The sequence below is a fragment of the Halichoerus grypus genome, chromosome 5 (assembly GCF_964656455.1).
Source record: "Halichoerus grypus chromosome 5, mHalGry1.hap1.1, whole genome shotgun sequence".
Taxonomy (NCBI): domain Eukaryota; kingdom Metazoa; phylum Chordata; class Mammalia; order Carnivora; family Phocidae; genus Halichoerus; species Halichoerus grypus.
In genome coordinates, this window is record NC_135716.1 from 104,409,995 (window position 1) to 104,434,105 (window position 24,111).

Sequence of the window (24,111 nt, forward strand, 5' to 3'; positions counted from 1 at the left end):
TTTACCTCTTGTCTGTAATTAGGGAATAAGTTGTATTTTAGCAAGCGAATAGAAGTTTGAAGTTTTCTGGAAAACAAACTATGGGAAGAATCATTGGTTCAAAGCCCAATTCACCATGGATTTATTGTGGCTTTCTGGAATTTTGAGAAAAATATTACTCATCATTAGTAGTAAGAAAATGTCTATTTAATAATACACATGTACCTGATTTGAGTGATTTACTAAATTTTTAATCTAGAACTGAATTATTATGTAAAATAATAATAGGAAAAAGACTGCCACTATAGAAATTATTTCTCCTTTCCCTTTTGTAAATTTATTTAGCAGAATTCAGAATTTTAATCATTTATGCTTTGACTATTGCATGTTTTCAAGTTCAGCATTTCATCTGGACAAAGGTGCCTTTGTGTATTCCAGTTCTGTTAGGGATGACCCTCCTCTATTCTCTGCTAATCCCCATCTCTGGCCTTAAACACCTGGCCTTGAAATTGTTCCCTTACTTACTATTTCCAGCATGGGCTTTGCTTTCTCAACAAATTTTAACATGTAGGGTGTAGAAATCTTGCCTGGTTTTACATATTACTTGGTCTGATGTTCTGACTGCCCCAAATGCCTGTGATAAGATGAAAAATAAACAAGTACATGCTTTCTGGGTTGCTGGGTGTTATCATATCCATAGATAATTACTGAGGCAATAATCAGGACATTTTATTCAGTTATTAATAACACTTCCCATTTATGTAACTCTTTCCCTGAAGAGTTTTCCGAAGTGTTTTGAGATTATTGTCTGTGAGCCTCCCAGCAACCCTATGAGAGGAGTGAGGTGGCTGTTTTTGTCTTCATGGCGTTGATCAGAATATTGAGGCTCAGAGAACTCTAGTGGAGCAAGATCACACAGACAGTGAACTGAGTCTTAAACTCAGCTCCCCTCTCCCTCAGTTCACTACTTGGTGCACTACACCAATGTGCCTCAGTCTCAGTATTCGTTGAAAGACATACCATCCCCTTGATGTCACTTAGAGGACCCAGAAGTTCCTGAGTCTAACTCTAGTTTGACATAATGAATACGACAGGTGATCCAGGAGACTGCACCCACTTCTCCTCAAGCTGATGAGTATTAGCTTCTCAATACCACTTTCAGGGCCATTTTTGAAGCTTAAACACGGCTTCTGCTGCAAGTGTACAGGAAGGAGAGGAATGAGCAGACAGTATGGGAGCACCTTGTCCAGATTCTCTCCTAGAGGTCCAAGATCTAACTCCAAAAAAGGAATTCTTTTTGCCTCTTGTCAGAGCTTAGAAAAAAAAAAATTAATGGAACCCTGAGCATCAAAACACACTTCCCACCCATATTCTTATAGCTACCTCCAGTTAGCCCTAAGAGAGATTTCCTTGGCAGCCTGGCCCCAAATGAATCCAACTCCATTCTTCACTTGCAACATGGGCAACACTAAGGAATGAGAGATGAAAATATTCAGGGTTCTTCTCATTCCAGAATGATTGCAAAACATCTATTTACATTGTGAGAGGAGACTTGGAGAGGACATTTTATGAGATTGTGGTAAATAGGAACAAACAAACACATGGGAAAGATAAAAGAGACAAATACCATAAGAGAAACTATCACTCTAAACCAAAATGTGTTTGTCTATTAATTAATTATTTAATTTGGGAATGATTTCATAATTACAATGATCAGAGTTTTGTATGGAAAACAAGGAAAAGATTTTCTGCCATTTGATTAAAGCTCGGATACCTTTCCCCCAAAGCATAACACCTTTGGAAATCTCCCTTTAAAATATTTTCAATTTCTGTGCTAAATTAAAGTTCCAGTTTTCATAAACAACACATAAGATTTTCTTTTGGAACCCAGTGTCATTTCAAGAACTGTAGCTGAGCGCTGCACTGTTAAACTGCTTAGAGACATTTTGACATTTATGGGGTATCATGAAGAGAAAAGTAGCCAGGAGCAAAGACACCTGGGTTCTTGCTTCTCTTCTGTAAATAAAAGGGTAATCTAGGACAAGAGTCTTAACTTTTAAGGTCCAAGTTTTTTAACCTGCAAAGAAGGATAGGTGGTCTCAAAGTCCTTCCCTTTCATCATTATGATTTCTGGGCTAATAACAACTAACTAAAGAACTGTAGACAAATTGGCCAAATAGCTCCTGGTCAGGCAGTAGGACTCTAAGCAAAACCAACACTGGTCCTCTTGCAAGGCACGTATCCCTTTGCAGGAACTTCATGGAAATCCTACTTCATGGCTTTAGGTCATTGCTATTGTTTTTTATGCTATAGATAGACTTTCTGCTGTTGGCTGAGGCTCTGGGCTCTAGGATTTACTCATTCCCCAATGTTTGTATTTGTACCCTGGACATGGACATGTCTATTTCCCCTCCACAGCTAAGGTTGGTGATAAAATGAATATTTATTGAGTGTTCTATGTGCCAAGCACCATTCTAGGTACTCAGGAATACAGTGGTGACAAAGTAAACAGTATCCCCACTCTCAAGGAGTTTCTATTATAGAGTAATGAGACAAAGAAACAATCAGCAGGGAAGCAAAGCAAACACCAGGTAGAAGTACAAAGTGTTTGAACAAGAGGATGAGGAATTTCTTTCAGAAGCTTCTCTTCTCCTTTCCCCTTTCTTCAGTATATGTGTGTGTGTGTGTGTGTGTGTGTGTGTGTGTGTACTTTAAATGTTGTTAGTGGCCTGAGATATGGAAAATGGCATGAAATAAATATCTTAAGAAGCCACACACCTAAATAAATATCTTTAAAAGTCACTGGTTTTGTCCCAGCCAGGTTTAGATAGAGCAGTGCAGGTTCTACAAGGTATGATGCTGGATAAACCAAAGTTGGGAGTTTACCAGCTGAGGACAATAGTGCAAAAGAAGGGCACAGGAGGTGCGGGTGAGTCTGGAATATCCTACATAGGAACAATAAGACAGAGTCAAAGAACTGTTAGCTTGGGATTATAGTAAATAAATTGGAAAAAAATAAGGAGGTAGTGAGTGATCAGAAAATGGTAATCTTGACATTAGGATTTCAATTAGAAATAATAAGAATTTGAACACTACATCAAAAACTAATGTTGTACTATATGTTGGCTAACTGAACATAATAATAATAAATAATAATAATAATAATAATAAAATATTAGGAGTGATGACAAGTTTTAGGAAATGACTATGAGAGGGAATAGTGAAAGTTGGGTAGAGGCAATAATTATTACAAACGAGAAGGTCAAGGAAATCAGAGGCCAGGTCTATGACAGTGTTCAAGTTCCTAAGAATAAAGATAGGAGTGGTGGAGAAGAAGTGATGAAGCAACCATCAAAATCATTAATGAATGAAGTAGGGTCACTGGGGTATCAGGAAGATAAAGAAGACAGGCTTTGGGTAGTAGCAGAGAGGAGCTATGTTTTGGAATTGGCAATGAGAATAAGGAGGATCCCTAATCTAACCTCCAGGCTCAGTGGCATGTGGGGTCACCATCCAGTGGAAAGAGTGTTATCAAGCCAAGCCAGGCTTCCATTAGAATAAAGATGAAGGACAGATTAGTGAAGGTAGAGACTATCAGAGATTTTGCAGATAATTGATACTAAATTCTAGAGGACATAATGGAAGTCTTGGAAGACACAAAATTGTCTCAGAATAAGGAATGCAAAAGAAGTATTGATTGAGTCCAGAAATTTGGGTTTGTCAAGAAGGATGTAAGGAAAGATGGAATTCATCCTGATAATCTCTTAAAGGAAGGCACAGGATCAGACTTAATTACCACTATCTTTTGGGTCTGGCTTCATAGGCAATTTGTAGTGGCAAGACTAAGATGAGCAGGGGAGGGGTGGTCTTTCCAGGAGCTCCTTGAACTCTGGAAGAAGAGCAGAATGGAGGAAGGTGGTCTTAACAAAATAATAGGAAATCAATAGGTTTCTCCTAAGTCCTATAAGAGAATCATTAATATTTGCTGACCCTGCTCCAAAGAAAGATACTTGTATAAACTTCTGAAGGTATAAACAAGTACTAATGATAATACAGCATGTCCTGGCCTGCTAAAATGCCCCAGTTAATCTCACCATCTCTTCCAGTTTAAATATCACATGTTCAAAGAGTAACTGAATTATTGAAAGATGTTATAAAGATTTCTCACATTTGTAAAGTGCTTTATAATTTATAAAATTCTTTTTTAAATATTTTATTTATTTATTTGAGAGAGAGAGAGATAAAGAACATAAGTGGGGGGGAGCAGCAGAGGGAGAAGCAGATTCCCCGCTGAGCAAGGAGCCCGACACCAGGCTTGATCCCAGGACCCTGGGATCATCACCTGAGCTGAAGGCAGCCACTCAACCGACTGAGCCACCCAGGTGCTCCTGTAATTTCTGAAATTCTTTAATATACTTTATTCCACGTGAGCCTCCTGACAATTCTAAGTACACAGAAAAAAAGTATTTTTTTCTCCATTAGATCTAGAAGAAAACTGAGGGTCAGAGAGGTTAGCTGATCTGCTTGAAGGCACACAGCTAAGTAATAGGAAAGCCAGGGCTAGAAGTTAAGTTTCCTAATTTTATGTTTGGTGTTCTTTTTGCTCTAGTACAGTGCCTACTTCCCAAACAGTCTCAATTCAGCTCAACCCCAGCCCTTTTTTGGTCTTCCTGTCCGGTAGCTGTCCAGGAAAGTCTTTAAATAACTTAGGCATCACCTTTTCCTGGGATTGGTATTGTCAGATGCAAGCTATTTTTACCATTTTTTCTTCTGATTTCACAAAACTTTCCATTTCCAAATCACACTTAAAATGCACAGCCCTGTTAAGCAAATGTATCTGCAAAAAGTAATGTGAAGTAAATCAGCTGAATTCAAAAATTCCCTGCTTTCAATCTCTATTTTTTTTGGCTCAGAACATAAGCTGTGGAAATTCCAAGACTTCCAAATAAAAAATTAGAAAAGCTTGCTTGTGGTTTGCCACAATATAGCTAAAATGGGACGTAAGGAGAATATCCTGTTTTTGAAGACTTTGTGCCAGGATAAATAGGGTAAATACTAAGTGATTAGAATGTTTAAAAGGGAAATTGTAACATAAATATTGCATTGTCCTTATGGAGATTAAAACATTTTCTAAAAATTCCCTAGGCAATCTTTTAAGAATTCCCAAAGGGAAAATAAATGAATCCCAAAGGGAATAAATAAATAAGTGAGGAGAAAGGCTGGATGTAAAAATAAAAGTAGACAGCTTGGACCTAAAAGATTTCCCATCGGGAGGACTTGGGCACCTCAGGTCAGTGGATTCCATTATTTCCTCCATTCCAGGGCTGAGGCCATGTTTGCGTCAGATGATAGGAATCTTCAGAAGCCAGCAAGCACCAGGCAACCTGACATTTTCCACGACTTTCAGGATTCTGCAGGAGAAACGATTCAGGCAGCAATTTTATTTTCCTCTCAGGGCTGTTCTTTTTTCAAGGAACTGCTACAACACAGTTGTTTTTTGTTTTTGTTTTTGGTTTTGGTTTTTTTTTTTCAGATTAGCAAACTGGACAGAACTTAGAAGTAATTGTGCCATGTAACTCATCTTCAAAGCAGTGAATCCAGAAAGATCACTGTGAAGGTCTGTTGGATAAAAGTTCCAAGACTATAAATGACATGTTTGTGTTGGAAGAGATCTGAAAATCATCTCATCCTGTGGTTCTCAACCAAAGATTGGTGAGCAGGTGGGAGTGCTATCACCAATAATTAATCATTAATAATAACATGTTGCCATTTGGAAATGATTTATTCTTAAAAAATTGATTAGATTGCAGGTGATTCCCATGACAAACTCATCATGCATCCTCACTTGCATTCTGAAGTGCTTTCCTGATTAGGAGTAAAGAGGTAGGATTACAGCCAACTTGCCTTGGATTGCTCATAACTCTTGGTCTATCTTATCTATGACAGGGTGAGTAAGATAACCAACACGGTGCTAATTAGTCTAGTTGTTGCAATTAGAAAAAAAAAAAGTCTGCAAAAGTATTTGTTTTGCATCCCTGTGAAATATTAATGGGTTTCACCCAAAGCTGGGTCTGTGAATGTGAAAATCATCCAGCCTATATACTATGGTGAGAAAAATTCGAGTTCTTCTGATCAAACCCAACCCCTTAAGATGTAATGCAGGATTCAATGACTGCCAGAATCACGGCGAGTAGCTGCAGAGCTGGGGCTGGAACTCAAATCCTGAGGGAGCTCTCTTTCCACCAATCGCTGATGGCACCAGAACATCTGCCTGTAGGGTCACACATGAAAAATAAAATAATTTTTGAGTAGTTCATTGAATGTCAGTAGGAAAAATGAATGCATGACCATTTTTTAAAAGATTTTATTTATGGGGTGCCTGGGTGACTCAGACGGTTGAGCGGCTGCCTTTGGATCAGGTCATGATCCCAGCATCCTGGGATCGAGCCCAGCATCGGGCTCCCTGCTCGGCGGGGCGCCTGCTTCTCCCTCTTCCTCTGTCGCTCCCACTGCTTGTGCTCTCCTGCTCTCTCTGTGTGTCAAATAAATAAATGAAATCTTTTTTTAAAAAGTTTATTTATTTATTAAAGACAGAGAAAGCATGTGGGCTAGTTGGGGGAGGGGCAGAGGAAGAGAATCCGCACACAGACTCCCCCTGAGCATGGAATTCCATGTGGGCTCTATCCCACCACCCCTGAGATCATGACCTGAGCAGAAACCAAAAGTCGGACACCTAACCCACCAAGCCACCCAAGTGCCCCAAAATGCATGACCATTTTGAGGGAAAGGACATGAAAATGATTCTTTAAGGATCAGACATGCAAAAAGAGTAAATCAGATAATAATAAACTTATACGATGTAGCATTTGATTTGTTGTGGAAAAGGAGAGCAACATCTAAAATATTTCAAAAATTAGTATCTGGCAGCCACAACACATCCTTTCTCTGTCACACTTAATAAGTCTATTATCTTATTCATTTCCACATTATCCCTGGGAGATAGACCCATTTTACAGAATGTAAACAGCAAAGAAAGTGTGTCATGGTTTTCCAGTATTTACAGTTGGAGGCAGTGTAGTACAGCAAACTAATTCCACCTCGTCTTTTTTGAGCAACCTCAGGTGAGTTACTTTGCTGCTCTAGGTCTTGGTTTCCCCATCTATAAAATGGGGATAAAAAATATTTCCTGCCCAATGGGATTATCTCAAGGGTTACATGAGCTGTTACAGGTAGAGTGAATAGCACGTTTCATGGTAAACAGAAAATAATAAATATCAGATCTCCAGAGAGAAAGGGAGATCATATCTGAACTCTGATTGATCTTTTTCTATTGGATTCTGCTGAAAGCTGATGATGCACCATTCTAAATAAATCAATCTTTTTATTATTTTAAGCCAAGTATGTGAACCAGACATCTTCCTACAGAGAGGAAGAATAGAGAAACTGAGTGACTGTATGTGTTTGTCCCATTCTCCATTTTCTTTGTTCCTGGGTGTGTATGTGTGTGTGTGGTGATTATTATTGGAAAACAGAATTTTCTGGAATCCAGAACAGAAGGTTGAGGAGTCATCTCAAAGGCTACTCATCACATACAGTAACCCGGGGACGAGGTTGACATGGAGAGATTCAGATCACTGCCTCAATGCTGGGCAAATGATGTTCTAGAACAGTGGTTCTTCAAGTGTGATCCCTGACCAGCAACATCAGCTTCACCTGGGCAGGCACTTGTTAGAAATACAAATTTTCAGACCCCACCCAGATCTACTGAATCAGCGACTCTGCATGGTGGAGGGGAACAGCAATCTGTGTGATTCTGATGCTCTAAAGTATGAAAACCACTATTCTCCAAAGAGTCTTTCCCAAGGAGATCCCCTTTTCTGCTTAGGCTATCCAACAAAAGGGACCAGAAACACATAGCTGTACCTAAACTGTTTCTTAGCATAGAGGCTCCATATGTGTTAACAGTTTTGTTCTGGCGAAGATTAACCATAGAAAAATGTATTAAGATGAAAGGAAACAGTACTTTGTGTTCTTGATCCAAAAAATTCAAAAATGAAGGAAAAAAAGAGTCATAATATTCTAAGTTCCCGTTGCAGTTTGCTTTTCCTGTAGGTTTAGTAGTTTGATAACTTATGGACTGGACAAGAGCTTGGCATTTCTCTAGTCCAACTAAAGCCTCAAAGAGCCATCATGTTACCAAATAAGGCTGTTTGCACCAGAGAGCACAATTAAAACCCAGGCCTCTGGCCTAAAATGAGTTGTTTTTCCAGTGGATTAATATACTATGCTACTTTTTGAAAAACAAGAATGTCAGAGCAACTGAGGGAACCTAAAAGAATTTTTCTTCAAAAATTCTCATCTGGCCAATCACTTGACCCAGTTTCCTAATGCCTGTCTTACAGGCAAAAGACATTTGCTCAAGTGAACAATGGCACTGTTATTGTCTATAAGGGGCTGATTGTCCAAGAAACGATGGAGAAAATTGTCCTGAATGTTATGGGGTTAGGTGGTGAGTAGATGGGTCAAAAATGGTGGGGGAGGGGGTGAGAATCTCCTAGGTAAAGACTTACAGTGTTTAAAACTTCCCACTCCCCAAACATGCACCTGCATCCCAGGAGACTCTAAGAGGAGTCTCCTTCTCCCTCCCCCCAAGTTTAGATTCAATCATCGCTCTTGATGGAGTAAGTTTCCACTGTGAATTATAGAATTCATTCTCCCTTGTAAGAGGACACTGATTTAGCATCAAAGTTCAAAGCCCCTGTAAAAGATAGAAACGGCTGTGTAAGAATGTCTGGAATGACTGTATCAGGCTTCCTTGAGGACTGAGAACTTCACATTGCAGTGTGGTCACTGGAGCTGCCATGTGACAGTGATGGAAGAATGTTGGGGGATGGGTGAAACAACATTAAAAACAAACAAAATGATAAACACATAATTGAGTGAAGTACAAAATACGGTTGCCCTAACGCTCCGATTATTTACCATTAAGTATTTATGAATTATTTTTGAGGAATCGATCGTAAGGTAGCTTTGCACTATTTTCCCCAGCAGATTTAAACCCAGTCTCTCCTTCTATTTTTTTTTAAAGATTTTATTTATTTATTCATTTGAGAGAGAGAGAGAACGAAAGAAAGAACACGAGAGGGGGTTAGGTCAGAGGGAGAAGCAGACTCCCAGCTGAGCAGGGAGCCTGATGTGGGGCTCGATCCCAGGACCCCGGGATCATGACCTGAGCCGAAGGCAGACGCTTAATCGACTGAGCCACCCAGGTGCCCCCAGTCTCTCTTTCCACAAGCCCATGATGTCAAAGCCTTACATATGTTTCACATACAAGAGGTAGTAATTCAAAGCTTCACTGCCCTTTCCTTAGCAGATCTTGAAAAGTCAGCCGTCTTCTTAGAAATTCACCTCTAAGACCTGTGCCAGCAAGTCACATGCATTTGATTGTCCCTGATTTTAACACAGAGGCACTATTTCTAGTACACCAGAAAACAGTTAAATGAGATCACTAGCATTGCCATGGGCCAACAGGGAATTTGTATATCCCACATCACTAACCTAGCTCTGTGAGCCGCTAGTTACACTATATTCACAAAGGAGAGAGTGGTTAGACAGCCCATGGGAAATATAATGCAATGAATCTAACCCACTCTCTAGTGTCAGGATAGGACAAGTTCGTGGAGGGAATGTGATGTGGTGCAAAGAATAGAGAAAATCCCTGTAGTCAGAAGAGAAAGGTCTACTCTTACTAGTGACTGTAGGCATCTCCCTTTATGTCTGCTCACCCCATTTACTCGCCAACCTCATATGCAAGAAAAAGTGGCACCCCCCAAAAAAAACCTGGAGTGTTTCAAACATATTCTAACCTTAAAACCAACAATTCTACTGCTGGAATAGAATAATAGAGTCCAAAGAGATTCTCACAGAGGTCCTTAAGGGTCATATACACGGATATGGACTTCAGCATCCTCTGGGGTGACATAACCAGAGGAAATCTGGGTGCACATACCTGGGAGGGTGCATAGGGAAAATTATTTATCATTAAGTAAATTTATCATAAAGAAAATGTACACATTGTGTGGTGGTTAGAATCAAGGCACTAAATGTATACAAAGTGACATGGGTGAATCTTAAATATACAGTCCTGAGTATAAGAAAATTTTTAAATAGAAATATAAAACACAATGTTATTTATGTAAATTAATTGTACACAAAACCATACCCATTTTGCAAGAACATATGGGAAAAAAATATACACATCTAATACATTAGAATGGCAACCTATGGGGAGGTGGAATGGGAATGAGGGATAGAAATAAAATGGAACAATTTTTTAAACAAAAGAGGAATCTTGCTTTGGCCAGTGATGATCATATGTCATGAAAGGAAGAAATCATTAACTCAATCTTCTGCATCTGATATCCAGAAAAAGAAAAATAATTACTACACAAATGATATTTGTTAAAATAATTGCTGCCCTCTTGCTCCAAACTCTTTATCTCTTTCTTTCAACTTCTCATTGAGGAATTTCCCTTCCTCTGATCCTCATTCATCAACAATAGCGATTCTACCATTAGAGAACTGATATGAATAACTCTCTCATATTGTTTTTTGTATCCCATTGTCTTTTTTTTTTTTAAAGATTTTATTTATTTGACAGAGAGAGACACAGCGAGAGAGGGAACACAAGCAAGGGGAGTGGGAGAGGGAGAAGCAGACTCCCCGCTGAGCAGGGAGCCCGATGCAGGGCTCCATCCCAGGACCCTGGGATCATGACCCGAGCTGAAGGCAGACGCTTAACGACTGAGCCACCCAGGCGCCCCTGTATCCCATTGTCTTATTCACCTGAATACAATTATTTAGTACTAGATAGGAAGAAATGTTTGAATAAAAGGCCTGTCCCTTTACGGTGGATTTAAGGCCAAGGCGAATGGGTGAACTATTTGGGAGCATAGAGAGTACGCCTCGGGAGCCAGGTCACAGACATCAAAGCTCCTCAGAGATCTGTGCCTGTAGACTGAAAATTTGAATCAGATCTCATATGATTAAAAAAGAAGAATATCACAAGTGACTGATTATTCTCTTCTCTCTTTGAAAGTTGAGTCAGAGTAGAAGTTTTCAGGTCAAGGTTGTTCCCCTATCACTCCTCCCCAGCGCACACATGGATCATTCAGTGAATATGTCTACTTTAATCTACTAATGTCTTTGAGACTGTGAGTGGAGCAATAACGTTATCCCCAGGATTTGGGGATAACAAATAAAAGACTGATTAAGATAAAACACATCTTGCTGGATGCATTGTCCAGAGAGTTGCCCCGTAAGATCTTTTCTATGTCACACTGCCTAGGCATCTGGATTCCCCCTACCAAGGAAGTGAAGGGGTTACAGTGAAAGGCTCTCTTTTATGTATTAACAAAAGGGCAGGTGTTTGTAGGTGTACTGCGGAGGAGGCTTCTGACGTTTCTTATTCTGTGGATTATGTTTAACTTGTCATCTTGTCATCTTTCTTTTGTGTTCCTCATATTCCCCCTTTAACATTTTCACCTTGTTTCACTGACTCCTTTGTTCCACAAGATGTTAAGGGTCATCAAGCTTTCATAGCCATTGTCAAGACACTGTCATTTTGTCAGGAAGATCAGTCACTGCATTTGTCCCCTTCTACCTGGTAACTTCTTTGTGAAGTTTAAGGTATTAGGACAGTCTTCTTGTTCTTTGCTCAATCTTGATTATTCAGTCTTTCAGGTGTCATAAGGCAATGAAGGAGCATAGTATCTGGCTTGCCCTCAATAGGTTTATCTTCCAAAAATAGTTTATAATAAGAGCATTTACAAATAAGAGTATTGACATCTCCTCTTCTCCCGATCCCCCCCATTCTTTCTCCCTCTCTCTTTTTACCTGATTTTGGAGCATCTCTGTAATAATTATTTGACCAACATGCTCTGTGACTTCTGAGAAAGATCCAGATATTGAGTTGTCAGTTGCTCAAAAAATAAACCATTTGAAAACACCATTAATCCCGGTATTCTGTGTTAAGTGGTTGAATTTAATTTTGGTGATTTGTGGGAGTTTAAATTCTATTATGATGTTCAAATAAGAATAAAACCTCATCTCTGTTGTTTATCTAAATTCCATGTGGCTTAGTATTTCAGGGCACTGGAAAATCCATCTCAGAGACACCTAGAAATGTGTGGGGCAGGGTGGATGCTGCCAGTTACTCTAACCAGTCATGAGACCAGATTAGAAATTAAAGATACAGGAAGGATTTCTTTTCCTTTTGGTTTCTAAGGAAATAGTGCTACAATTTATGGACCCAAAGGGAAGAATTGGACAGATGACTAATATCCAGGATAATAGGAGCAGGTGTTGGTCATGGTATAGCCATCCCTTATTATCTTTAGGAACAATTGAGACAAACAGCTTTCCTTAAATGCATTTCTACTCTGATACCTGGGCCAAAAATATTCATTTCTTTAAAAACTCTAATAATTCGAAGCAAAATCTTATTTGCCCCTTCCTCTTCAGAAAGATTTGTCAGAAAAGAACTATGGTAAACAAATCTCCAGTAAAACTAAGCAATATAACAAACAAAGTCAATTATTTCTTTTATAATTTCTTCATATTATTTTAAGAGTTTTGTACAAGGAAATTCAAAATCTACATTTCAAATGTTATTACAGCTGATGTGATGGCAAATACATGGGTTGCTAGCTTTTCCCCCACCAGCCTTGATGTCACCACACATATGATGGGGAAGAAGACGGAGCCAAACACTAATGTAAGAACTGAGAGAAGGCCCAGCTGGGAGGTGGTTGTGTTGCAGTTAATGGAGGTGATAGGGAGGGGAGAGTGGAAAAGCATCATTCAAGGCTTGAAGAGAACTGGAAAACACAGCTGAGAAATGAGCTGAGGGAGCAATTTTGAGTTGTGTCCTTTTCTCCCCCTCCTTGTTGCATTAAAAGGGCTATTCCAGTTTGCTCTATCGCCACGGCAGGGCAAAGAAATTGGTCAGACCAAGGCAGTGCCAGAAACAACAGGGCAGTGCCAGAGCTCAGCTAAGAACAAGTGAGTAACAACAGATGCAGACAGAGCAGGGACTCCTGGGAGTTCCTTCTACCCTTCTGCTCCTTCCTTTCCATAAGCTGAGGTGGTGGTGACTTTGCAATGTGTCAGCTTGGCTAAGATAAACCACATTTCCAAGAATAATTTTTCCGTATTTCCAGTTAGATCTCCTGGGATGACATTCCCACCCAACCCCTATTCCTGACTGTACAACAAAGATCACAGTTAACCTAGAATTTAGCCTTTCCGTGAAAGTTAATTAATACTCTCAGGAGAATATGAGTTCACAGGCACACTTATAGGACATCTAATACCCACATTAAGAAACAAACTGAGATCTATATCTTAAAAATAGTAGTAGAATTACCTTCAAAAAGATGAGAGAGAGATTAATAACACAAAGAACAAGCAGTTATATGTTATAACCACGTGAAAATACTGTAGTAGAAATGTAAAATTTGAAATACTGTAGTAGAAATATAAGATTTGAAATAAAGGACTCAATACATGGTAAAATAAAGAATAGATACAGTTAAAGAACAAGTTAGTGAGCTGGAAGATGAGAGTGAAGAAATCTATGAGAGCACTAAGAAAAAAGAAAGTTGTGGAAAACAGTTTTTAAAAATTTAGTAAGGGACATGATGGATAAAATTAGAAGAATCAACATTTATATGAGAGTCACAGAATAAGAGAAAAACAACAAAAAGTAAAGGGATGTCTGAGAGAATAAAGACAAGAATTTCTCAGAATTAGAGAAAGGCGTAAGACCTTGAAATGATAGGGCTCATAAAGTACAAAAGAATATAAATAAGGAAAAACATGTACTTAAACATCCTATAATAAAATATAAAAAAAATGAAAGAACACAAAAAATCTCAAATATTGCTGGCACAAACTACAGGTCACCCATAAAGAAATAGGTATAAAACTAATGTCGGATTTTACAACAGTAACCTGGATGCAAGAAAACAATAGATCCTTTTTTGAGGGAAAAGAATTTTAGGTTTATACTTTCACAACCAACTAGGGTATTATTTAAATGTGATAGAAAAACAAATATCTTTTTAGGCATATAATAAGATCTCAGAAATTTACTACACAAGAAACTCCTTAAACATACTAGCCAGAAGAGGAAGAAATCCAGAAAGATGCTATAAACAGTGTTTCAGTTATCCAGCACTGCATGATAAATCTCCCCAAAACTCAATGGTTTAAAATAACAACAGCATTTCTTTGCCCACAAATTTGCAAATTAAGCAGGGCTATGGGGACAGCTCTATTTGCCTCACTTAGCTGTATGTCTCCAAGGCTGGTGTTAGGAATGATCTGAAGGCCCAGTTGCTCATGTGACTGGTATCTGGGCTAAGGAGACTCAGTCAGCTGGGGATTGGAACAGCTGGAGCCCCTTCAGTATCTCAAATGTAATGGAGACACTCCAGGTGCTCCTTCCAGCCGAGTGGCTTCAAAGTAGCCAGACAACATATTGACTTAGGACTCCCAAGGCATTTGCCTCAAGAGAGAAAGTCAGACAGAAGTTGGATTGTTTTTTAACCTAACCTGTTCTGTCTTGTCTGTCGAGAGCTGTGAAGGGTATGAGATTGCACGTTACTTGCAAGCTAACAAGTTAGGCTGCCGCAGTTCCATGCTTGCTGGCAGAGGCACCAGACTGCTGGGTCAGAGACAAAACACAGTTCATTACTTGCAGCAACAGCAGTAGACAAAGAAAAAACATTTTCTTTCACTGATTCTTTGAGCTCCAATTCCTACAGGGTGATGCAAAGAGGGCCAGTGACAACTTCTTACACACTGGGTTGTACTTCAGAAGAGCACTGAGCTTAGAAAACCCAAATAGGTTTTTCCTGGACAGGAAGCATACTCGTCCTTTGCTCTGGAGAGAGACGCTATCTATATTCTCTAAGACCTTAAGTACACCTGCCCTTTCCTCCAGAAGAAGATACTCTCCTATCTTCTAAGTCGGTTCATTATTCAAATACCCTTCAAAAGTTAGTCTGGGGTCAGGGGGAGGTGCCTGGGGGGCACAAGTCAGTTGAGCGTCCAGCTCCTGATTTTGGCTCAGGTCATGATCTCGGGGTTGAGGGCTAGAGCCCCACATCAGGCTCCGTGCTCAGCATGGAGTCGACTTGAGATTCTCTCTCTCTCTCCCTCTCCCTCTGTCCCTCTCCTCTATGCTCTCTATCTAAATTTTTTAAAAGTTAGTCTGGGACAAATGTGTTCAGTGCCTCTGCTTGGAAGAAATAACGAAATACAAGAAACCCATGGAGAATTGTCTCTCAGGAATTTCATTTCTACTGCATTCTATTTGTCCAAAGGATCAATATTTACTATGGAAGATTGAGTCACAGGGACTTGTGCTTCCACCAAAGATGGAGTAACAAGGAACAGATTTACTCACCTATTTGAAACAAACAAATTGGACAAAATATATGAAATAATGGTTTTCAAGACACTGGAATCAGACAGTGAGTAATAGTAATCCGTGAGTAATAATAATCTTTGAGAAATGGGAAACTAAAGATAGAGCACAAAGGAGAATTTTTTTTAAAGGGAAAATGTGAAATCTGTTGAGATGCATGTCTGCTTGCATGGGGGGAAATATAAGGGGTAGTAAATTGATAGGAAAAAATAAGTATGTGTAAGTAAACCACATGAAAACCAAAAATAGAGTAAAAACTTTTAGATGGCCAAAACATAATTTATTCTACCTAAACAGAGTCAGGAAAGGATTATTTTTAAGGAAAAGATGGTAACTGGAAGATATGAAGTGGGTTAGCAGAAGTAAGTTTTAATATAAGAGTAATTACAATAAGAATATATAGATAAACTTAGTGATCCAAAGAGGAGAGTCTCTATTTGTGTTTGTAAAACCAAGACTGGGAGTAAGTAGTTTATAAGAGTCACATAATTACTTAAAAAATGATAAGGAGAGTTGAAAATAAATAGAGAAAAGGAGAATCTATATCAAAAGAAAACCAGGATAGAAATTTTAGCATCAAAACACATTTCAAATAAAAATATCATAAGAGTTGAAGAAGGATGTTTTACAATGCTGAGAAAATGAACAATAGTTCAAGAAGTCACAGTTGGTAATTGGGAATATTAACACTCCCTCTCAGAAAGTGATATATGAAACAGAAAATTCTTGATAATTACAATTAACTTTCTGTGATGAAAAGAACATGGGATTTGATATCTATTCCAATTGGTATCACCTCTATTGGGTTCTAGTTTTTATCTCCTTTTACTGGCCCTACTCCTTTCAACAAGTGGCTTATCTTTGAACATCAGCACCCTCCTCTCAACAATAGGACATACAACATCTAGCTAACCTACTGTGTGGCTTTAAATTTGCTTCTCTGGGGCACCTGGGTGGCTTAGTCGGTTAAGCGTCTGCCTTCGGCTCAGGTCATGATCCCAGGGTCCTGGGATCGAGTCCCACATCGGGCTCCCTGCTCAGTGGGGAGTCTGCTTCTCCCTCTGCCTGCTGTTCCCCCTGCTTTTGCTCTCCTTTCTCTCTGTCAAATAAATAAATAAAATCTTAAAAATAAATTAAAAAAATAAATTTGCTTCTCTGACTCTCAATTTCTAATTTCTAAAGTAGAGATTTAAAAATACCTACTTTGCCAAACTCACCAGGTTGGCAAAATAATAAATAAATAAAACTTTTTAAAAATAAAATATGCAATGGAATATTACTCAGCCATCAAAAGAATTAAATCTTGCCATTTACAACAACGTGGATGGAGCTAGAGTGCATTGTGCTAAGTGAAATAAGTCAGTCAGAGAAAGACAAATACCATATGATTTCATTCATGTGGAATTTAAGAAACAGAACAGATGAACATAGGGGAAGGGAAGAAAAAATAAAATAAGATGAAAACAGATAGGGAGGCAAACCATAAGAGATTCTCAACTATAGGAAACAAACTGAGGGTTGCTGGAGGGGAGGTGGGTGGGGGGTGGGGTAACTGAGTGATGTGTGTTAACTAAATTGAATTTAAATAAAAAATTTTAAAAAAGAAGAATTTAACTTAATTTAATTAAATTTAAAAATGTATGCAAAGTGTTTGGCAAAATGTAATGTTCCATAAGTTATTATTGTTGTTTTTCTTCTCCTTATAGCAACAATTCATGTGGAATTGCTGTACTGTTTTAAAAATTAGAACCTTCTGTGAAGTAATACTGTCATGTATGTACACTGAATACACATATTTTCCCATTACTTTTCACCACCCAAAGACTTGGGTACTGATACCTCCACTGGAGAGACAATGGCACTGTAAGTCAGAGAGGCCATGAACTGGCCAAGTGTCATCCAGTTAAAAAATTACAGAGGCTACGGTTGAACTCATATCTTCCAGACACCAATGTTAAAAAACAACACTACATTTACCCAGAAAGATACACATAAAAAACATTCACCATTCTAACCAAATAATGAGTAACACTCAAGTGAGTTCAAACTAGAAAAGGAAATGGTCCCTTAATCCTTGAAGAGGTGTGGAGGGCATAGGGAAGTAATTAGGGAGGCAGTCGGTTTTCATTGCACCTCAGAGGGTGAAACTGCAGTGTCCTAAATGCAGTGAGGCGTCCAGCTCCCTGAGTCCTCAGCCAATGGCAGCCAAGAATGGCCCAGAAAGCCCTCATACTGTCAACCATTCCACACAACGCTCTATTTTGGAAGAAATGTATGTGGATGTTTTCCTCTCAGCCATGGAGTTTCCTAAGAAAGCAGAAAACGAAACCTGATGCTCAAACAAAGGAATGGCCCTTCTGAGCAGGGGTGGAACCAGCTGAATCACCCAGGCTCTGTTCTTTTCTGGTTTATCAAGAGCCTCCAGGAACCTGCTCCCTTTCTAGGCAGGAAAGAGCAATCTGTATGCAGTGGAGACAAGAAGATAACAAGAGTCTCAGTGTTGGAGTTGTTTGGAAGATACCCAAGGCATCTCTCTGCCAAGCGTCTTTTCTCAGTGTTAGTGAAAGGCAAAACTTAGTTAAAATAGTGAGGGAGCCACGTAAGTTCCTCCCCCTGGCCCCCAGCCCCATCCCATATTCAGAATCTTCTTGCTGGGAAATCCCCATTTCCCCTTCCCCTCACTGGCCCACTTTCTCCTGCTTCCTCATTGCTCTGGCTACAGACCTGTTTTTGGCATTTTACACCTCAGAGTAAAAACAAAAGCTTTTATTCTGGGATCACTTGCTTTTCAAGCTTCGTCTCTAATCGTTGACTGAGAAACTCATTCACCTCGTCAAAGCAACTGTGGGGAAGAAGAGGAACAGATTTGGGCAGGAAAAGTGAAGGGTCCCACCAGGCCTCTGAAATCTCAGAGCTGAGGCTAGCTGACTTTTATTCCGAGGACTGCAGGGCAAAGAGTGGGCAATTCCCTTTTCACTTGCCAGCTGTGAGCTCCAACTCGCACCATTTATCAGCTGAGGATTTTGAGGAAGGAAATCTTGTGGCTACCTGTCAGTGAAGGAGAAAAATCCCATTAGGGATCTTTTCCTACTGAAGTATGCAGTTCTGCTATTTTATTTTTTAAGGCCAGGAGTAATTAAACCAGAATTAGGAGAAAAACAAACACAAATTATGAGATTTTATAATTAAATAACACATTTCAAAATTTATTTATTTATTTGTCAGAGAGAGAGCACAAGTAGGGGGAGCAGCTGAGGGAGCGGGGAGAAGCAGGCTCCTCACTGAGCAAGGAGCCCGATGTGGGACTCGATCCCTGGGTCCTGGGATCATGACCTGAGCCGAAGGCAGAGGCTTAACCGACTGAGCCACCCAGGCATCCCTAAATAACACATTTCAATCTCAGACCTTTTAGCAGAAGGTAAAACTTGAGAATAAAAAAAAGGTCTTAGCTTTTTTACCTTTCACCATGAAAGTAAAAGTTATCCTCATTATGGATTTCTCAAAAACAGAAAGTGCAGTAGAGGTAGAATGGAAGTAAGGGGCTATTAAATTTATTTTATTCACGGCAGTGTAGTGGCCTCAAAAGGGAAGATTGTGTGCTGTCCTCTTTTGTATACTCAGTGTTCGGCACATAGAGAGGAGCATGGGTAGGTAGCACGAAGGTTTTAACTTGTTTGTTAACTACAGTCTACTGGTAGTTAGTGGGAGCTCTGTGTGGAGGATTCCAAGGCTCAGAGGAAAAGAGTGCTGTGATTCATTCGTGCTGTTTTCCAAGGCTATGAGTTGGGGGAAGAGAGAGTCCTGATACCCTGGTGTATTTCCCATTCCCTTGGTAAAAATGTTCAACAAGTGGTGACTGAATAAATTTGCCCACGGTAGGAAAAGAGGTGAAGGAGATTTTGCCAATACAAGAATTTATTCTGTGAGGTCCAGAGGACTTCTCTGTAGAAATAAAGAACCATTTGGGAGGAGTTCCCATTTCCAGTTCTGCATAAAAGGACCTTGAAAGTTGCCACTCTACCCCAACGACAATTTAAAAGCTGAACTGACTGAAAAAAAAATCAACTCTTCTTGGATCCATAAAAGAGGGGAGAACCTAGGGCAAACCATGGCCCCCAAGACTGGAAGGACAGCCCAGCAAACTCAGGGAGTCTTGGCTTACCAGATCAAACTCACCAGTGGAAACCGCCGTGGGAACCAGCGCCAGGGTTGGAAAACCGGAACTGGAAGGGATGAATTGCTGGAGCCTCAGGGCAGACAAAGCCCAGCGTGAAAAACTCCAGAGCGACCTAAACGTGTGTCCTCCCCACTGCACCCGCCCCCCTCGCCAAATATTGTAAGATTTACCTTCAGGAGCTCCATCAGATTCCAACAGTAAAAATCAAAAGGAACAATTTTGAAATATGCCAAAGCACTCAGGTCTTGACGAGGACTGCACTCATGGGAAACTAGTTAACCAGAGCCTAACTGACCTAAGAAAGGGAAATACCTAGCTCCAGCCAGCTCTAGCCTGCCACGTGGATGAAGGGAAATACTCAACCCCAGCCCGCTCTACCCATCCTGTCCCACGTCAGGGGGGAGGAAAAAAACTGAGGACCACTTGTGAAGTTCACAGTCCAGAAGCATAGGCTTACTACAAGACTAAGACCTGATCACAGGACGATAGAAGCCTTCCCCTCCCCCCGCACCTCGCCACCACATTACTAAAGGCCTATTTATAGCGGTTCCTTTTACCTGGTACCTCATGTATGGCAGATCAAGGAAAAACTACAAAGCATACCAAAAGGCAAAATCAAAATTTAAAGAGACAGAGCAAGCTTCCAAACCAGATTCAGATATGCAGGGATGTTGGAATCATCAAACCACAGAAATTTACAACAACTGTGAGTAATATGCTAAGGGGTCTCACGGATAAAGTAGACAGCATGCGAAAACAGATGCATAAGGTAAGTAAAGAGATGGAAACCCTAAGAACCTTCCTTTCAATTTTAACAGCAACTAAAACTGCTGTTAAAAGAAGAAAGTTGTTGGGTTTTTTTTTTTAAAAAAGAACTATTTGGCCATGCTATCTGTGCCTGACCACTTCCACCAAAAAAACCCCAAAAAACCACAAACAAATCAGAAACCCTCAACTCAAGCAGGAGAGTAAACATGTCTTCTCACTAGTGGGCCACAGGACCAGATCTATTTGTGAGCTGCAGGGTTGTTTGTTTAATAACAGAGGAGTATGGCTGGAAGGCCAAAGCTAGCGGTGAAACCCAGAGTGAGAAAAGACCATGCACACACATTATTATGGCTATCTTCTTTGGTGAGAAATCCTCAATAAAGCCATGGTTCCATAAGGACTATTTATTGGAATTAAACTCAGACAACTCAAAATTCTGTTGGTGATTGCATTCCCCTTCAATCCCGAGAGCCGCCTGATCCAGGCCTGCTGGCCCAACACTGTTAATTAAACATTAGCAATGGCAGCATTGCCGAGGTACTTCAAGTGTGCTGGCCCAAACTATTTTTTAAGTAACTATTTTGGCTACACGCTTCAGACCAACCACTTTTAGGTTAGATAAGTCCTTGGGTCACATTTTTAATGGCAAAGAGATTTCCTGTACAAGAACGATCTTCCTCTATTTTGCTCCAATTGCAAGGGTAAACTCACTGTAAGACATTTAACTTATTTTTCCTAACCAAAGGATGATTGATGGCACCCAAATGAAGAAGGGGATTCAGGAAGAGGAAAAGATAAATGGACATTCCTCTGCCCAAAGGAGACATTCAAACTCTTGTTTTTAGCCCACCGGACAGGCCGGTTCCCCATCCTCCACACCCCACAGTCTCAGGGTCCAGGAGGAAGCAATTACCAAAGGTGTCTCTGGGCATAAGGCATGGAGGACCGTGCAGCTGCGAAACGCCCTCAGTGTAACCAAGAGCATGTGGCTTCCTTTAAAATGCCCCTGTTACAGTAACTATTCTAACGCTGCCGTGGGACCCTGGTTAAATACTGGAAAACCTGTTCTACCTCTGAACTACTGCCTAGATTTGGAGAGGGAGAGAAAATACAAAGGAACAGACAGTGAGGGGTGAGAGGCTTGTCAGAAAAGATTTCATAGAAGGGATAACCCTTGAGCTGAGACTAGCAAGATGAGTGCATATTCTTCTGGAATTCTGGAAGAAGGGACGGTCTGAGCAAAAAAGATGCAGAGATGAGAAACAGCTAGTCATATACGATTCACGTCTTTCACGATAGCTTCATCCTCTGCCATGAGCTCATGATTTGGAATGGTGACGTCATCGCCTGCATTAGTTAAGTGATTTTTCTCTCCTGCTCTTTTCTCAGCGGCCGGGGAGCCAGATCCATTCTAAGAACATCAACCCTAGGCAATGAGCAGCCTCAGAGCTTTCCAGCAAAGATAACATGACCAGAGTCGTGCTTCAGAAAGATCACTCCAGCAGCAGTGAGGAGGATAAATGGCAGAAAGAACATTTGGAATTAAATGTAATAGACCAGAAATAGCAAGAAAAGTTGGTGGCCTGAACTCAGAGCCAGACTAAGACATGTGGGAAATCTGAGTAGGATAATTATTTGTCTCTCCTACAAACTGATATTTTCTCATATTTGCTCAACATTTGCTTAGAGAAGGGGTTCAGTGCTAATCGCCACTCAGCAAATGGCAAAGCCCTGCATTACCCAGAACCCACCTGCCTCCTAAGGCAGTTTAGTGACTGTCTGCTGCGAAGGTCTCAGCCCTCCCTCCAAAGGCTTTTCAATGTACTCTTTTCAACCAATGCAGAATTCTCCTGAGAGGATTATTGGTATAAAGATTTCCAATGGACTTTAAGCACTGCTGATATATTAGCATCCTAGGCTCTTGGTAGTTCAGAAATGATGAGCATCTTGTTCTCCCACATTGTTGGCAATAACTAAGTCATGGCCTCACTGGGACATAAAGGGGACAGGGAAATTTAGTGTCTGTCCGGGCTCTGCTGTCCAGCAACTCTACACCATGGAAGGGGACCCCAAAACTGTCATCATCCAGCCAGATCTGCGACTCATTCCAAAGAAAGAAAAAGTTCAAACATGTGAGTAATTAATAAACTTAATTTTTGTATTCAACAAATGAACGGATAAAACAAAATGCAGCATATGTATAATATGGACTATTATTCAGCCTCTAAAAAAGGAAATTCTACCAGAACGTGAATGAACCTTGAACATATGCTAAATGAAATATGCCACTCACATAAGGACAAAAGTATGATTTCCCTTATACCTAGAATACCTAGAGTAGTCAAATCATGAGACAAAAAATAGACTGGTGGTTGCCAGGGCTATGGAGAGGGAGAATGGGGAGTTGTTTTTTTCTGGGTACAGAGTTTGGAGGAAGATGAAAAAGTTCTGGAGATGGATAGTGGTGATGTTTGTATAACAGTGTAAATATGCTTAATGCTACAGATTGTACACTTAAAAATGCTTAAAAGAGCAAATTTTGTTATCTGTATCTATCTATCTATCATCTATCTATCTATATACAATAAAAAATACTTAAAATTTTTCATGAAGATACTTAGCCCTGGATAAAAATATCAAATATCTAATATTGACCAGGCATAAACCCTTCCAGGATAAGGTTGCATATAAAGAGAAAACGCCAGTTTTTTTTTTTAATATATGTATTATCTATTTTAATTGAATGACTAGCCAATAGAATAATTTATCTCCAAGTTGACCTTTAGCTCTAGTGGAGACTGAATCCCACAGGTTTTCAGGTCTAGATAAAAAGCAACTGGGTATCTTTAAGGCTTTGCCTTGTTCCCTTGAGGCCTGGAAATGTACCCCAAATTCTTGGCAACTTAATCCAGCACCAAAAAAAAAAAAAAAGTGGACCAGATTGTCAGTGGAAGAAAAGCATGATAGCAAACCATATACACACAATATGGCACTTCTTTTTCACATAAATATGACATATATATATATCACCAAAAAAAATTAACAGTAATCTACTCTAAACAGTGTGATCATAAGAACTGGTGACTTTCTTCCAGATATTTGTCTTCTTTTTCCAAGATCTGTTTAATAAGTATGTATTATCTTCAAAATCTACTAGTCTAAAAAGGCAGATAGTTCTCAGGCTTCAAAGCCTGAGAGAGTCGGTTTTGTTAAGTTGAGAATAAACTTCCAGGGAGTATACCATAGTGGATCTGTGAGATACACCTTCCCTCCAGAGATTTCTTCTCTCTCTTTACTTCAAACACATTTGACACCTTCTAATCTGAGTAGGCTTAAATGTCAGCTGCAATTTAACACTTTTCAGAGGACCACAAGATGAATCTCTTGCCCAAGGAACATGCCACATAAACAACTTCTTCAGTGATTCTAACCTTCCTCACAAATACTTCTGTCACAAAGGGCACAGAGGAAGTGACAGGATGTCCAAGTAAAACATGCAACAATGGCAAGAAATACATTGGCGAAACTGCCCCCAACGTTCTGAAAACAGAATATTTGTATTCTTTTTTTCCCCTTTTTGCCCTCCATTTTTCGGACCCTTTTGTTTTGATTTTCTTGTTTGCTTGTCCTTCGTCAATCGTCCTTGCAGCTTCCTTTAGGACAGTTATTGGGCAAAAGGGAACAGGAACCCAAG

The 24,111-nt window shown here is 39.8% G+C and overlaps 1 protein-coding gene and 1 long non-coding RNA gene across 2 annotated transcripts in view; one reads left to right on the plus strand and one right to left on the minus strand.

Moving 5' to 3' along the window:
- EXTL2 (exostosin like glycosyltransferase 2) overlaps nt 1-24,111 on the plus strand; it is a 151,230-nt gene that overhangs the window by 126,115 nt on the left and 1,004 nt on the right. The gene's annotated exons all lie outside the window — the stretch shown is intronic.
- LOC118521144 (uncharacterized) overlaps nt 4,792-24,111 on the minus strand; it is a 30,453-nt gene continuing 11,133 nt past the window's right edge. The window contains exons 2-3 of the long non-coding RNA XR_004910015.2: nt 6,123-6,250; nt 4,792-5,390 (exon numbers count right to left, since the gene is read on the minus strand). This is a non-coding gene — a long non-coding RNA (uncharacterized LOC118521144). The remainder of the gene's footprint in view (nt 5,391-6,122; nt 6,251-24,111) is intronic.